At 39.3% G+C, this 14,647-nt stretch overlaps 1 long non-coding RNA gene across 1 annotated transcript; it reads right to left on the reverse strand.

Annotated features, from left to right (window-relative positions):
* Positions 1–939: 939 nt before the first annotated feature.
* LOC120428186 (uncharacterized) lies at positions 940–9,563 on the reverse strand. The gene is made up of 3 exons (XR_005607052.2): positions 9,204–9,563; positions 8,836–9,014; positions 940–1,505 (listed from the first exon to the last, which is right to left on the reverse strand). It is a non-coding gene; the product is annotated as an uncharacterized LOC120428186 (long non-coding RNA).
* Between the last annotated feature and the right edge of the window lie 5,084 nt (positions 9,564–14,647).

Raw genomic sequence — 14,647 nt, forward strand, 5'->3', positions numbered from 1 at the left:
AGCCGAGGGACATAAACTTTGAAAAATATTTGCAACGGCTTTAGTATTTTCAAAAAATGTTGCTATCACATTCGAAATGTATGAAAAAATCCAAATTATTTGATACCAATATTGCAAAAAACTGAAATTTTGAGTATATTTTTCAAAAATACGCAGTTATGTTAAAATTTTCAGTATTTTCAAAAATTTTTATTACATTCGAAATGTATGACGAAAACACAATCATTTGATTCCCATATTGAAATAACAAATATTTTTAAAGTTTTTTTAGAGTAAAAAATTGCATTTTCAAAATACAGGAAAAATACGTATTTTTGTGAAAATATTCACGAAACTACAATTACAATGGCTAGCTACCATCATCCCAATTCCAACAAACTATAATTTTTTATGTTTGCATGATTTTTCATTCGATTTTAGCGAATATCTCCCATATAGACAAAATCCCATAAGCTCTGTGTTTCAGTTGTGCACGCTTCGGTGTTGCATCCTCCATTTACAGTGCTAAACCGAGGCATGACTGTATCATTTTTGTTTTAATAAATTACCTTCTTACCCAGCTGAAAAACTATAAAATGGTTTGTGTTTTATTTAAGACACTACCTTCCCTTTATTAAGCAATCGATTCCAGAAGAGAAACGATCACCAGTTGTGTTGGTCCGAGCCGGGATTTGAACCCCGATCTACCGCTTACGAGGCGGAAGCGTTACCACTAGGCTACGTTGCTCGGTCGTGACGTGAAACAGCCCTCTTTTAAATAAGAATATTAAAGAAACGATTAGACTTTATAGTCTTATCGCAAGACGTTAAAATTTAATAAGAAAAAGAAAGAAAATATACAAAAACATACAAAAAAAAAAATCAGTGAAAAAATGTCTAAAATTAAATTGAAATTCAATTTCTTAAAGTAAACTTAAACTTTTCAATTATGATCAAAGGTTCAAATTTCATTCATGACTCGCATAGCAACATTGTATCGCGCTCTGTCACAAAACGCAAACATTTATAAATAGAGTTACGCAATCCGATTAAGGGTCTCCGTGTTGTGGCTTGCATAAATATTTCTACATTCCTAGAAAAGAAGCACCAAAACTGACGACGAAGACTCCTCTCGATGATGTCCGTCTCCAAACTTTGGGCGGGTAAACATTTCATCTTTTGCTGCTGCTGCAACTCGAGAGGAAATATCAATCTGCCAATTAAATTCAACTGCATGTGAAATAGGTTCCTTGTCTCTGCACTCTTTCTCTGTGGCTCGAAATATAAATTATAAATATGGCCGAACCGAGCACGATCCTCCACTACAAGTTTGTGGCAGGCATAAATTTCATATTAAGTGATAAATTTGAGTGACGTTCGTGATGACAGTTGCTTCCTAGTTTATCGCCGTGGTCTGTGCAGAGCTCTGGTGCGGTTGGTTCGATATATTTCATCGTGCGGTATATTCCTCCCCTTTTTGCTTTCATATTTGATCAACTTTGGAAACTTTGATGGGTTGTGCCCAGCTGGAATGAAAAAAAAAGAAACGTTTCTTTTAGCTGATTTGGGTTTCTTTTATAATTTCCAGTTTGTAGTTCAGTTGAAGCTTGTTTAGAATCCCACAAAAAAGTCATCGATTAAGATTAAAAATATAAAAGTAATTTTTTTTTCCACGATTTTAAACATTATAATTAAAGCATAACTTTGAAAAAAGAAGCATAACTTTCACTTTTTCACACCACACAGCCGGTGGTGTTTCAATCGAAAAGTGGGTGGGGTGAGGGGGTGTGGCCGATAGGAAAACATGTTCTTTTCCCCCCACAAGGGGTGGGCAGCATCACTTCCCAATCCAGTCCCTGTTCTACGCGTGACTTACCAGTAAGCGTTACAATGTTTATAATAGGAAATGTTCTATTTTGGTGTGATCTGGCACGAGAGATGGGGAGAAAAAGAGACCATCATCATAAGCGCAAGGCAATCGGCGCGAGCTATGGAATGAAAGTGGGGGAAGCGATTATTTATTTATTTTTCCGCCTCACTTTAAGAATCAAAAAATAATATTACACGGTCGGTGACGATGACACCGACGGTGTGGTTGGTGGCATCAGTTGAGCATGGTAACATGGGTTTGAACATGGAGATACAAACAGAAAGATTCTGCTTTTTTGAAGTTTGAATTTTAGATGAAAATGGTGCTGATTCCGTGAAACGTGGTCTAAATTGGTAAATAATTAGCATAATTGAACAAATTTGGTGGGATGAAAATAGAAAATCTTTTTTTTTTAAATTCACATAATATTTTTTGTATGCTTCCACAACGGTAAGCTTAGAACTGATTTTCTCTAATAGAGCAATTCCAGCCCAAAACAGGAATTTTTCAGGTACTTTTTTCTCGACCCTCTCCGATTTCAATGAAACTTTGTAGACATGTTATCCTACGCTTATATAAGCCATTTTTATGTATATGGAGCCAGTTCAACACGATAATGACATTTGAGAAGGGCGTAAGTGTTTTAAATATTTTTGTAATTCGGAATATAGATATTTCTGTATCTCGAAGCCGTTGCATCGTATCAAAAAGTGGTCTAAGACAAACTTGTAGGAAATTTGACGGGCTTTTCGATAAAAATACACTGAAAGAAAAAAACACTCAACTTTTATGAGATTTTTTGATTTTTAAGTTTAAAAGTCAAATTTGAGGGGTAGCCCACGATTTTTTTTCGTTCAAAATTTTTGTGAAGATAGCCTAAGATGTTACAAAAAGACTCACGAAAAATGCAGGATGGAACATCTCACCTAAAAAAATACAAAAATCATTTACTGAAACTGTTTTTTTGAAAAGTGCTCTAAACGTCAAAATTTTCAAAAACCGAATACGGGAATCGATTCTCCAGACAATTTTACATAAAAGTCTTCATATTGACTACTGTCCTAAGTCCAATCCTTGTGAAGTTACAGCGGTTTTAAAAATAAAAATGTTGAAAAAATAGGTTTTTTATGGTTTTTGGCAATTTCTATAAGACAGACTTGATTTTTCAGTCTCGTAAATATTTTTACCGGAAAGCTCGTCCAATTTCCCATAAGTTTGTCTTTAACCTCATTTCAATTGGTTGTATGAGCTTACAGAAATAAGCTAATTACATTGCTCATTACTGAAAACATCATATTTTTTCAGTGTAGTAAATTAACCTGGATAATAAATAAGCTTATATCTGTAAGCCCATACATCCAAGTGAAATGAGGTTAAAGACAAACTTATGGGAAATTGGACGAGCTTTCCGGTAAAAATATTTACGAGACTGAAAAATCAAGTCTGTCATATAGAAATTGCCAAAAACCATAAAAAAACCTATTTTTTCAACATTTTTATTTTTAAAACCGCTGTAACTTCACAAGGATTGGACTTAGGACAGTAGTCAATATGAAGACTTTTATGTAAAATTGTCTGGAGAATCGATTCCCATATTCGGTTTTTGAAAATTTTGACGTTTAGAGCACTTTTCAAAAAAACAGTTTCAGTAAATGATTTTTGTATTTTTTTAGGTGAGATGTTCCATCCTGCATTTTTCGTGAGTCTTTTTGTAACATCTTAGGCTATCTTCACAAAAATTTTGAACGAAAAAAAATCGTGGGCTCCCCCTCAAATTTGACTTTTAAACTTAAAAATCAAAAAATCTCATAAAAGTTGAGTGTTTTTTTCTTTCAGTGTATTTTTATCGAAAAGCCCGTCAAATTTCCTACAAGTTTGTCTTAGACCACTTTTTGATACGATGCAACGGCTTCGAGATACAGAAATATTTATATTCCGAATTACAAAAATATTTAAAACACTTACACCCTTCTCAAATGTCATTATCGTATGGAACTGGGTTCATATACATAAAAATGGCTTATATAAGCGTAGAATAACATGTCTACAAAGTTTCATTGAAATCGGAGAGAGTCGGGTACAACCGATTCCCTATTTGGCATGGAATTGCTCAATATCATTTAGCCTTTTTTATTTTTTTTCGAATTTGTGTTTTGGATAACTGAGCAGCTGATTTGGTGTTTATTTATTATTTGTATTTTATTATTTAGCTTAAACTTTATGATCAAGAAGGCCAATTTGAGTCATCAACTTTGGAAAATGTTCATACAAAATTAGTACGTAAATATTCAAAAGTCTGTATCTTTGGAGGAATTTTTTGATCGATTTGGTATCTTTGGCAAAATTGTAGGTATTGATGGGACCTATTCAGAAAAAGTGTTATACGGGTCATATCACCTGAAGTGTGCAAGAAAAAATGCAAATTCGAAAATTACAATCTCTGATTCTGCTCAAATTTGGCAGAGCTGTTGAGACTATCAAAACATACAAAAATCCCGAATTTCATCCAAATCGGACCACCCCCTTTATTTTTGTACCCTCCCAAAAAATCGACTTTTTGGCGATTTTTGAGCGAAACCCCTATCTTAAAATGACGATAACTCAGGAACCAGAAATCTTAGAGAGTCGGTCTTAAACTCAATTTTAAAGGAAATTGGACGTAGAATCCATTTCCGTGATCAAAATTTAGATTAAAAAATTTGTTCTACCTGTATTGCGCAATTAAAAACTTTAAATGGCCGTATCTCAAAACAGCCCTATTTATTTTTTAAATTTGACCTCACCATCGTATTCCCCGTCCAATTTTACACAAGAATCACTTATCGACAGAAAGTATTTGAGATTACCTAAATCAGCTACACTCGCCGCATATGCTAGAAGCACTCGGGCGCGCTGATCAATAACTGATACCTGATTATTTATTGAAATAAGATTTCATCCCAATTAATCATTAGAAAATAAGGAAACTGCTGTATTAACCTAAAATTTAAACAAAATAGTATACGGTGAATTTATGTGCTAGCCCACAGGACAGCGCAAGAACGACTCGCAATACAGGGCAGAATGGAATTCCCGCTGAGTTAGCAGGAAAATGAAATTGATCTTGTAAGTAACACGTTAGAAAAAGTTTAAGATAAATTATCGTGTTAAAAATTATGAATTAACATGAATAAAACTCTCGTGAAGCATAATTAAGCAAGAGATTTTCTGGAAAGTATAAGGGTAATTCTCCGCCAACTCACACAGCAGTTGCCCCGACCCCTCTTCGATTTGCGTGAAACTTTGTCCTAAGGGGTAACTTTTGTCCCTGATCACGAATCCGAGGTCCGTTTTTTGATATCTCGTGACGGAGGGGCGGTACGACCCCTTCCATTTTTGAACATGTGAAAAAAGAGGTGTTTTTCAATAATTTGCAGCCTGAAACGGTGATGAGATAGAAATTTGGTGTCAAAGGGACTTTTATGTAAAATTAGACGCCCGATTTGATGGCGTACTCAGAATTCCGAAAAAACGTATTTTTCATCGAAAAAAACACTAAAAAAGTTTTAAAAATTCTCCCATTTTCCGTTACTCGACTGTAAAAAATTTTGGAACATGTCATTTTATGGGAAATTTAATGTACTTTTCGAATCTACATTGTCCCAGAAGGGTCATTTTTTCATCTAGAACAAAATTTTTCATTTTAAAATTTCGTGTTTTTTCTAACTTTGCAGGGTTATTTTTTAGAGTGTAACAATGTTCTACAAAGTTGTAGAGCAGACAATTACAAAAATTTTGATATATAGACATAAGGGGTTTGCTAATAAACATCACGAGTTATCGCGATTCTACGAAAAAAAGTTTTGAAAAAGTTGGTCGTCATCGATCATGGCCGTTCATGGTCACCCGCGACAGACACGGACGACGAAACAAAGAGAAACGCAAAAAGTAACTTTTTCAAAACTTTTTTTCGTAAAATCGCGATAACTCGTGATGTTTATTAGCAAACCCCTTATGTCTATATATCAAAATTTTTGTAATTGTCTGCTCTACAACTTTGTAAAACATTGTTACACTCTAAAAAATAACCCTGCAAAGTTAGAAAAAACACGAAATTTTAAAATGAAAAATTTTGTTCTAAATGAAAAAATGACCCTTCTGGGACAATGTAGATTCGAAAAGTACATTAAATTTCCCATAAAATGACATGTTCCAAAATTTTTTACAGTCGAGTAACGGAAAATGGGAGAATTTTTAAAACTTTTTTAGTGTTTTTTTCGATGAAAAATACGTTTTTTCGGAATTCTGAGTACGCCATCAAATCGGGCGTCTAATTTTACATAAAAGTCCCTTTGACACCAAATTTCTATCTCATCACCGTTTCAGGCTGCAAATTATTGAAAAACACCTCATTTTTCGCATGTTCAAAAATGGAAGGGGTCGTACCGCCCCTCCGTCACGAGATATCAAAAAACGGACCTCGGTTTCGTGATCAGGGACAAAAGTTACCCCTTAGGACAAAGTTTCACGCAAATCGAAGAGGGGTCGGGGCAACTTTTCCCGATTTCGTGTGAGTTGGTAGAGAATTACCCATAAAACAGAAAAATGTAAGAAATTCACAAAGATTAATCGGATTTATTATCTGATTAAGATCAAATTAAGTGGTGTTGATTTCGACACCGTCCGAACAATTATCTTTCTTGTTGTCAATTATTTCGAAATCTTGGAAGACAATACAGCTGCTGTCCACATGTACCAGAAGTATACCTATGGTTTCGTTTTTGAAATTAAATGTACCAGAATTGAAAAAAAAAATCATCAATTGTTCAGATGAAATTGGCTCACAATATAAACATCGGTTTAATATGATTTTGCTCAATCATTCAAACCGTAAGGCAGATTTTGGGGTTTATTGCTGAATGGCACTATTTTGCTACCGCACATGGCAAAAGCTCTAGAGCCCAGGGCCCATGTTCTTGCTTCAAATAAAAGAAATAATTTGATAAAGTGGGAATAAATGATTAATATGAAAACAATAGAAAAATGTTTTTTTTTAATTGTGTAGTAAAAACGTTGTAGCATTTGCAAATAAATATTAAAAGTTCAAATTTTACCTAATATGGTATAATGACACTGAGATCAGAAAAAACAGTGCGTTCAAAATTACCCAATAAATATTCCTTAAACAAAAAATAGATTGTTCAATGTATTGATTATCTCAAAATCGTATAAAATTATAAAAATAATTCATCTTACAGAACAAGGTAGCAGTTATTGATCAGCACGACTGAGTGCTTCTAGCAGATGCGGTGGGTGTAGCTAATTTAGGTAATTTCAAATACTCAAAACTTTAAAATTCGATATCTCTGGAACGAAACATATTCCTCTCTGTCGATAAGTGATTCTTATGTAAAATTGGACGGGGAATACGATGGAGAGGTCAAATTTAAAAAATAAATAGGGCTGTTTTGAGATACGGCCATTTAAAGTTTTCAATTGCGCAGTACAGGTAGAAAAATAATTTTAATCCAAATTTTGATCACGTCCAATTTCCTTTAAAATTGAGTTTAAGACCGACCCTCTAAGATTTGTCATTCCTGAGTTATCGTCGTTTAAAGATAGGAGTTTCGCTCAAAAATCGCCAAAAAGTCGATTTTTTGGGAGGGTACAAAACTGGAGGGGAAGGTCCAATTTGGATGAAATTCGGGATTTTTGCATGTTTTGATAGTCTCAACAGCTCTGCCAAATTTGAGCAGAATCGGAGATGGTAATTTTCAAATGCTGTTCCGCTTCAGATGGAATGACCATGGAAAAACATTTTTTTCCGTTATAAAAATTAACTTTCCTTCATCAAAAATGATTTCATGAAAATCCGCATTTTATAATTTTATATACTTGTTTATGTTTTAATTGGCAAAAACCCACATCTTTTGAGCAGTAGAAAAAAACATGAAAAAACATTCGGAAATGGTTGGCTGCCTGCCCTGTCCTGACAGAATTGGTTTTAGTTCCCTTTTATACATTTCTTAGTAACCTAGGTAGGCCAACCATCATAAATACATGACGAAATCCAGTCTGCAACCCGCTTAGAACATCATCTCCGTTTTCAATGTAAAATCAAATTTGCAATCGAAGGAACCCGCCTCATAAAAAAAGCATTTTATTTATAAATTTATGCAAAATTTTATCCAAATCGTCTTAGTCATGCTCAAGTTTTTTATATTTAAAAATAGTTTAATAACCAAATACAAACTAATAAGTAAATAGATTTTGAAATGGCTTATTTAACGATTTTGAAGGGTCCATTCAGGGTTACCAGGTCAAAATGTGTAAAATCTGGCAAAGTATCGATAAAAAATCTGAAAAAATCTGGCAGACGAAAACCCTTACAATTCTGAGCGGCGAAAGTGAGGGAGGATATAAATTAATTTAAAATTTTGTAGAATTCAGATGGTTTAACGGATTTTATGGACTCAAAGATGTTGAATATGCATTTTCTTTAAGGAAAACACATTCGATTTGATTTTTTTCAATTAAATTCTAACATTTTAAGTACATTTAAGTTGTTTAAAATGGGCATACATTGAAAATAAAAGTCAAACTCTGTCAATATCTGGCACAGAAAAAGATGAATCTTTATTCTAGCAGACTCTTGAAAAATCTGGCTCATCACCATAACCGCCCTTCCGTCACAAGATATCGAAAAACCGAACTCGGATTCGCAATATTCTGTTTTAATTTCAATTGAAAATTAATAAAATTTACATTATTAGGTTTTGTGGATGACATATTTGTTGAATATTGTTAATTGTTATTATTAATTTAAGAAAATTGCTTAACTTCAAAGATTTCATGTAAATTTCATGTAAATTTCACGAATTTCACGCTATCCGCGAAATCGTGAAAATTCACTAACTCCATTGCTCCAAATTGATCAAAACTGTACAAAAACTTAAATTTCATCATCAACGATAGTGTCTAAAGTGTCGAACATCCAATCTATTCACCTTGACAGACTCTGTAAAGCAGGTGCCCCATGCTGGTCCCGGGAGGAAGTTTGCTTGGCTGGCTGGCGGATGGACCGTCGGATGCGGTCTGCGTTAGAGGTCTTCAATTCTTGGAGTACGGCAGCGGAACATGAAAGTACAAGTACCGAGAAACCGCCGCCAAGTTTCGGTTCCTGAAACTGGGGGAAATAATCTGGGTAACATAACAAGTTTAATGACGAGTTATAGGGGAATGAGGGGTGAATTAATTTGTTCAAATTATGAATTTTTAAATGGAATATTTTTTGGAACCAATATTAACGTTGAATCTGTTATTTCAAAATTGATTTAAATTTAGTGATAGTAAAATGCATCCCAAAACTTCGTACCGGACGAGATCCACTAGTGATGAGAGTGATCAACCAAAGACTGCACCTCGAGCTTCACGTTTACGGATTGGCTGAGGGAATAATGTTTGCATATTTATAAAATGAGGAAATATTTATATTTATCTTACTTGAGTATTACTTCTGGTTTTCCGCTGGCAGAGCAGGCTGGTCGGCCGACAGAAAGCAACAAGATTTCGAACGTATGTTTTCCGCCCATCATCATCACACACACACACACACGCGGTTGTTGCTTTTGCTGGATCGGAATCGGCTTTGGAGGAACTGCTGCTGCTGCCTCTGGTTTTGGTTACGCCAAGGTGCACGATTGGCTTTGTGGGTTTTTCCAATTGGAGGGTGATATTTTGCGCAAAAAGGGGTTAGGTGCTTCAATATAGCAACACAGAAAAAAAATCATGGTAATATTACATCTGGGAAGGGGAAATGTGTAATTTTACCACTTTTCTGGTGTAATGTCACTATTTCAGTCTAAATTGAGGTAAAATTACATCATAAAAGAGGTAATATTCAACCTTCAAAAATTACAGCTTCCATATTTACATTATTTTTTTCTGTGAAGTTTGACCAATAATTTTATATTACTGATTTTGAAAAAATATATTACAATTCTTAAAGCAACAAAAATTGAGTTAATCGATAATAATTTATAAAAGTTCTTCGTCAAAAAAAAAAAACACAGAAAACATCTAAAAATATGTCGATCTCAAAATCCTCACTTCCCATTAAACTATTGCTTGATATGGGTTGAAATCGGTAGAAGCTGTCATCGTACGCTAATGGATTGATATGCCAATATTAGGTGTTCGATGGAATTACATGCCGTTCCTCTACAAGCCACCACAAACGGTCCAAACATCAAACTTATGGACAATTTAAAGCTACTGAAGAAAAACTTAAAATTTTTGTTTCAAACCTAAAAAACGTCTAACCCCTTTCACACGAGATATGGATGAAGGTGTGCTCGAATCAACAGTTTGGAGGAAGCCCCTGTGAAAAGAGGGCGGTTTGACTGTGGGGAATGTTTGCTTTTATTTTCTTTGAGCTAGGAGATCGGATCGTGCTCTTATTCGAAACGGAGCAGTGAAAACATGACGACGCGCCACGTCGGCTCTTGCGCCAATAGATTGGCTGGTTGTTGATGTTCTTTTCTTTGAAAAAAGGGGTTGGATAGGACTGGAAGCGACGGAAGGTGTATTGGGTGGTCCGTTTGGAATGGGGGTAACAATTCGCGATTAGTCTGTACGCACTTTACGGTGTCGAGAGAAAACCGGAGCTGGGTCCCGGTAGCTTCAAGGTGGCAGCTCCACCCCGAGACTAGGTATCGCAGCCCCAATCCGGCTGCATACCGAAATCAAAATCATTACGAACAATCAAGAAGGAATAAGGATCCGGAACAAACGGCATAGACCTAGGCACGAAAAGGACACCGATTGGAAACTCGGAACATGGAACTGCAGATCGCTACGTTTCGATGGGTATGAGTACGCTCTGTTGAACGAGCTCAAACCCCGCAACTTCGATGTTGTAGCACTGCAGGAGATGTGCTGGAAGGGAGCGAAGATGTGGGAGGATGATGCTTTGGAGCTCACCATGTACCAGAGCGGCGGAGCCGAAAACAAGCTGGGAACCGGCTTCATAGTGTTGGGCAAGATGCGGAGTCGTGTGATAGATTGGGAGCCGATCGACGACCGGATGTGTAGGTTGAGGATTAAAGGCCGTTTCTTCAACTATCACATCTTCAACGTACATTGCCCACACGAGGAATCATCCGATGCCGAGAAGGAAGCGTTCTACGCGAAGCTGGAGCAGAAGTTCGACAGCTGCCCGCAGAGGGACGTCAAGATCGTCATCGGAGATATGAACGCCCGCATAGGAAGGGAGGAGATGTACAAGCCGGTGATCGGGCCGAACAGCCTGCACACCGTCACGAACGACAACGGCCAGCGGTGCATCAACTTCGCAGCCTACCGCGGTATGGTGGTACGGAGCACATTCTTCCCCCGGAAAGACATCCACAAAGTCACCTGGACATCGCCTAACCAACGAACAAAAACACAAATCGACCACGTCCTCATCGACGGCCGATTCTTCTCGGACAGACGGAACATCCGCACGTACCGCGGTGCGGACATCCACTCGGACCACTACCTGGTGGGTGCAAGCATGCACTCAAAACTGTCGACGACGTATCACCGACGACGGAGCCGGCTCCCACCGCCGTTCAACACCGAGCGGCTGCAGGACACGGCTGCGGCTCAGCACTACGTGAAGCAGCTGGAAGCGAGCCTGCCAACGGAGGAGGAACTCGGCGCTGCCTCGCTAAACGATGGATGGAGCAGAATATGCTCGGCCATCGGCAGTGCCGCTGAAGCCGCGCTAGGTAGTACGGTCCGAGTTGGAAAGCAGCGCTGGTTCGACGAGGAGTGCCAGCGGCTACTTGACGAGAAGAAAGCAGCTTATGCGGTGAAGCTGAGAGCCGCAACTGATGAGAACGTGGCCAGATACAAACAAGCGCTGAAACAGCAGAGAACGGTCTTCAAGCTCAAGAAGCGCCAGCTGGAAGATCGCGATCGCGCCGAAATGGAGCAGCTGTTCCGGCAGAACGAGACGCGAAAGTTCTACGAGAAGGTTAACCAGTCCCGCAAAGGCTATGCGCCGCAAGCCAACACTTGTCGGGACGCCGAGGGAAACCTTCTTGTGGACAAAGGCGAGGTGTTGAACAGGTGGCAGCAGTTCTTCAACGAGCACCTCAACGGCGATGTAGCGCATGGAGGCGGCTTTGAAGCCCAACTTGGACCGCCCGCTGCTGACCAACAGTTCCCGGCACCTGATCTGGAGACGGTGAAGAAGGAGATCAGGCAGCTGAAGAACAACAGGGCCGCCGGTAAAGATCGGTTACCCGGTGAGCTCTTCAAATATGGAGGAGAGCAGTTGGCGAGGGCGATCCACTTGGTGATTTCTAAGATCTGGAGGGAGGAGAAACTACCAGAAGAATGGATGGATGGTGTCGTGTGTCCCATCTACAAAAAGGGCGATAAGCTGGACTGCGGCAACTACCGTGGCATCACGCTTATCAACGCGGCCTATAAAATCCTCTCCCAGATCCTCTGCCGTCTGCTGACACCGTACGCACGGAGGTTCGTGGGCCCCTATCAAGCGGGGTTTACTGGCGCTCGGGCCACCACGGACCAAATTTTCTCGCTCCGGCAGATCCTCGAGAAATGCCGTGAGTACAACGTGCCCACACATCACATCTTCATCGATTTCAAGGCAGCGTACGATACAGTCGACCGCGAACAGCTATGGCAGATCATGCACGAGAACGGATTTCCGGACAAACTGACTCGGCTGATCAAGGCTACCTTGGATCGTGTGATGTGTCACGTGCGAGTGGCAGGGGAGCTAGCGGACCCCTTCCAATCGCATCAAGGGTTACGACAAGGTGACGGCTTATCCAATGCGCTGTTTAACATCGGACTTGAGGGAGTTGTGCGAAGAGCGGGTATAGACACGAGAGGCACGATTTGCAACAGGACAGTCCAACTTCTTGCTTATGCGGACGACATTGACATCATAGCAAGAGACCTAGAGACGGTGAAAAGGGTTTACACCGCCTTAAAGACGCAAGCAAGACGAATTGGATTGGCCATGAATACGACGAAAACAAAGTACATGAAAGGGAGGGGCTCAAAGGACGTTGACCCCCCAAGACTCACCCCCTTAGCTGTGGATGGCGATGTGCTGGAGGAGGTGAGCGAATTCGTGTACTTGGGATCGCTGGTAACGGCCGACAACGACACCAGCTTAGAGATCCGGACTCGTATCCACTCCGCGAATCGCGCCTACTTTGGATTACGGAAAACCTTGACATCTGATCGAGTGCAACGCGCCACGAAGCTGACCCTGTACAAGACACTGATTAGACCGGTTGCCCTCTATGGCCATGAGACCTGGACGCTGCGGCAAGAGGACGAACGAGCCCTTGGAGTTTTCGAACGGAAGGTGCTGCGAACGATCTACGGTGGAGTACGTACAGCTCAGAACGAGTGGCGAAGGCGCATGAACCACGAACTGCACGCGCTGCTGGGAGAACCGACAATCGTCACCCTGGCGAGAATCGGGAGGCTCAGATGGGCCGGCCATGTCGCGAGGATGGACGAAGACCACCCTGTCAGGATGCTCTTTGACCGCGCGCGACCGGATGGCGGCACAGGCCGAAGAGCAGGAGCGCAGCGTGCACGGTGGGGTAATCAGATCGAGGCGGACCTAAGAAAGATCTGCAACCTAGGAGACTGGCGAGCTGCAGCCCAGAACCGAGCAACATGGAACAACCTTCTTGATACAGCACGGGCACCGCGTATGGTGTTCTAAGCTGATTGGTATGGTATGTACTGTACGCACTTTTTCACGATTGGTCGGAAAATGATACCTAAAAGTTTTGTAGAAAGAAGTTCTATTTTTTAAAATTATTTTGAGAAATGTTTATTTACACCCACAGTTAAAGATCGAGGGGATAGTACTCACGAAAAGAAACGAGAGGAAAGTGCTATAGAGGAGAAAATCGTGTCGTCAGAAATGAACTCAAATCACTCAAAGTTCATTTTGTGAGTGACTTTAACATTTTGGCCTAGTTTGACAGCTACATTGTCCCCAGTTTTCTGTGGGAGAGAAAAGGAGGCGAATACTTTATGAAAATCATACCTGTCAAAATTCCTAGCCTCAAAATTTTGACGCGAGTTGCTTTTCTCCTCTATTTTGCGAGAGTATAGTCCTCTCGCGTGTTCATTCGTTCATTGGAACAGTTCATCCTATTGAGTGGCTTATATGGACACATGACCGCCACTTAGTCACCGAATCGTGGTGGTCCATACGGCAAAGGCACGGTTCAATATGCCGAAGGTCTTAGGTTCGAGTGTCGGTACCGGTACTTTTTTTTTGATAGATGAACTTTTTTTGAAGATGAACCCATGAGTAAAGTACTCTCGGTAATTTCGGGATTTATCCTCTCAGTCCGCACACAGTACCATTTTACTACCGAATCGTGCTCTTTGTTCTCTCGTATGCCGATGCCCAGTTCTGGGTGTAGGTATTTTCACTTAACACTGTCATTTGTGAGTTTTAAATCGAATAAATGGAATCTCTCTTAAAAAACCCATTTTGTGTTTCGTTTTAAAAACTTGAGTTCATTATTAGCTTACTGTCAAAGCTTTGTTAACGAAAACGATAATAATTTATTAATCAACGTTTTGTACAGCTACCCTCACATGTGATTTGATTCCGGCAGACATTGATTTTCAATGTCAAGAATGAGGCTACATGAGCTGAAGTAAATTGGCGTATCAAATCAATTGAATACTGAGCAATTTGTTCAAACAATAATGCGTTGTTCAAAATTCAAATCAACAGAGATTGTAGCTTCAACAAAA

Source organism: Culex pipiens, chromosome 2, assembly GCF_016801865.2.
Source record: "Culex pipiens pallens isolate TS chromosome 2, TS_CPP_V2, whole genome shotgun sequence".
Classification (NCBI taxonomy): domain Eukaryota; kingdom Metazoa; phylum Arthropoda; class Insecta; order Diptera; family Culicidae; genus Culex; species Culex pipiens.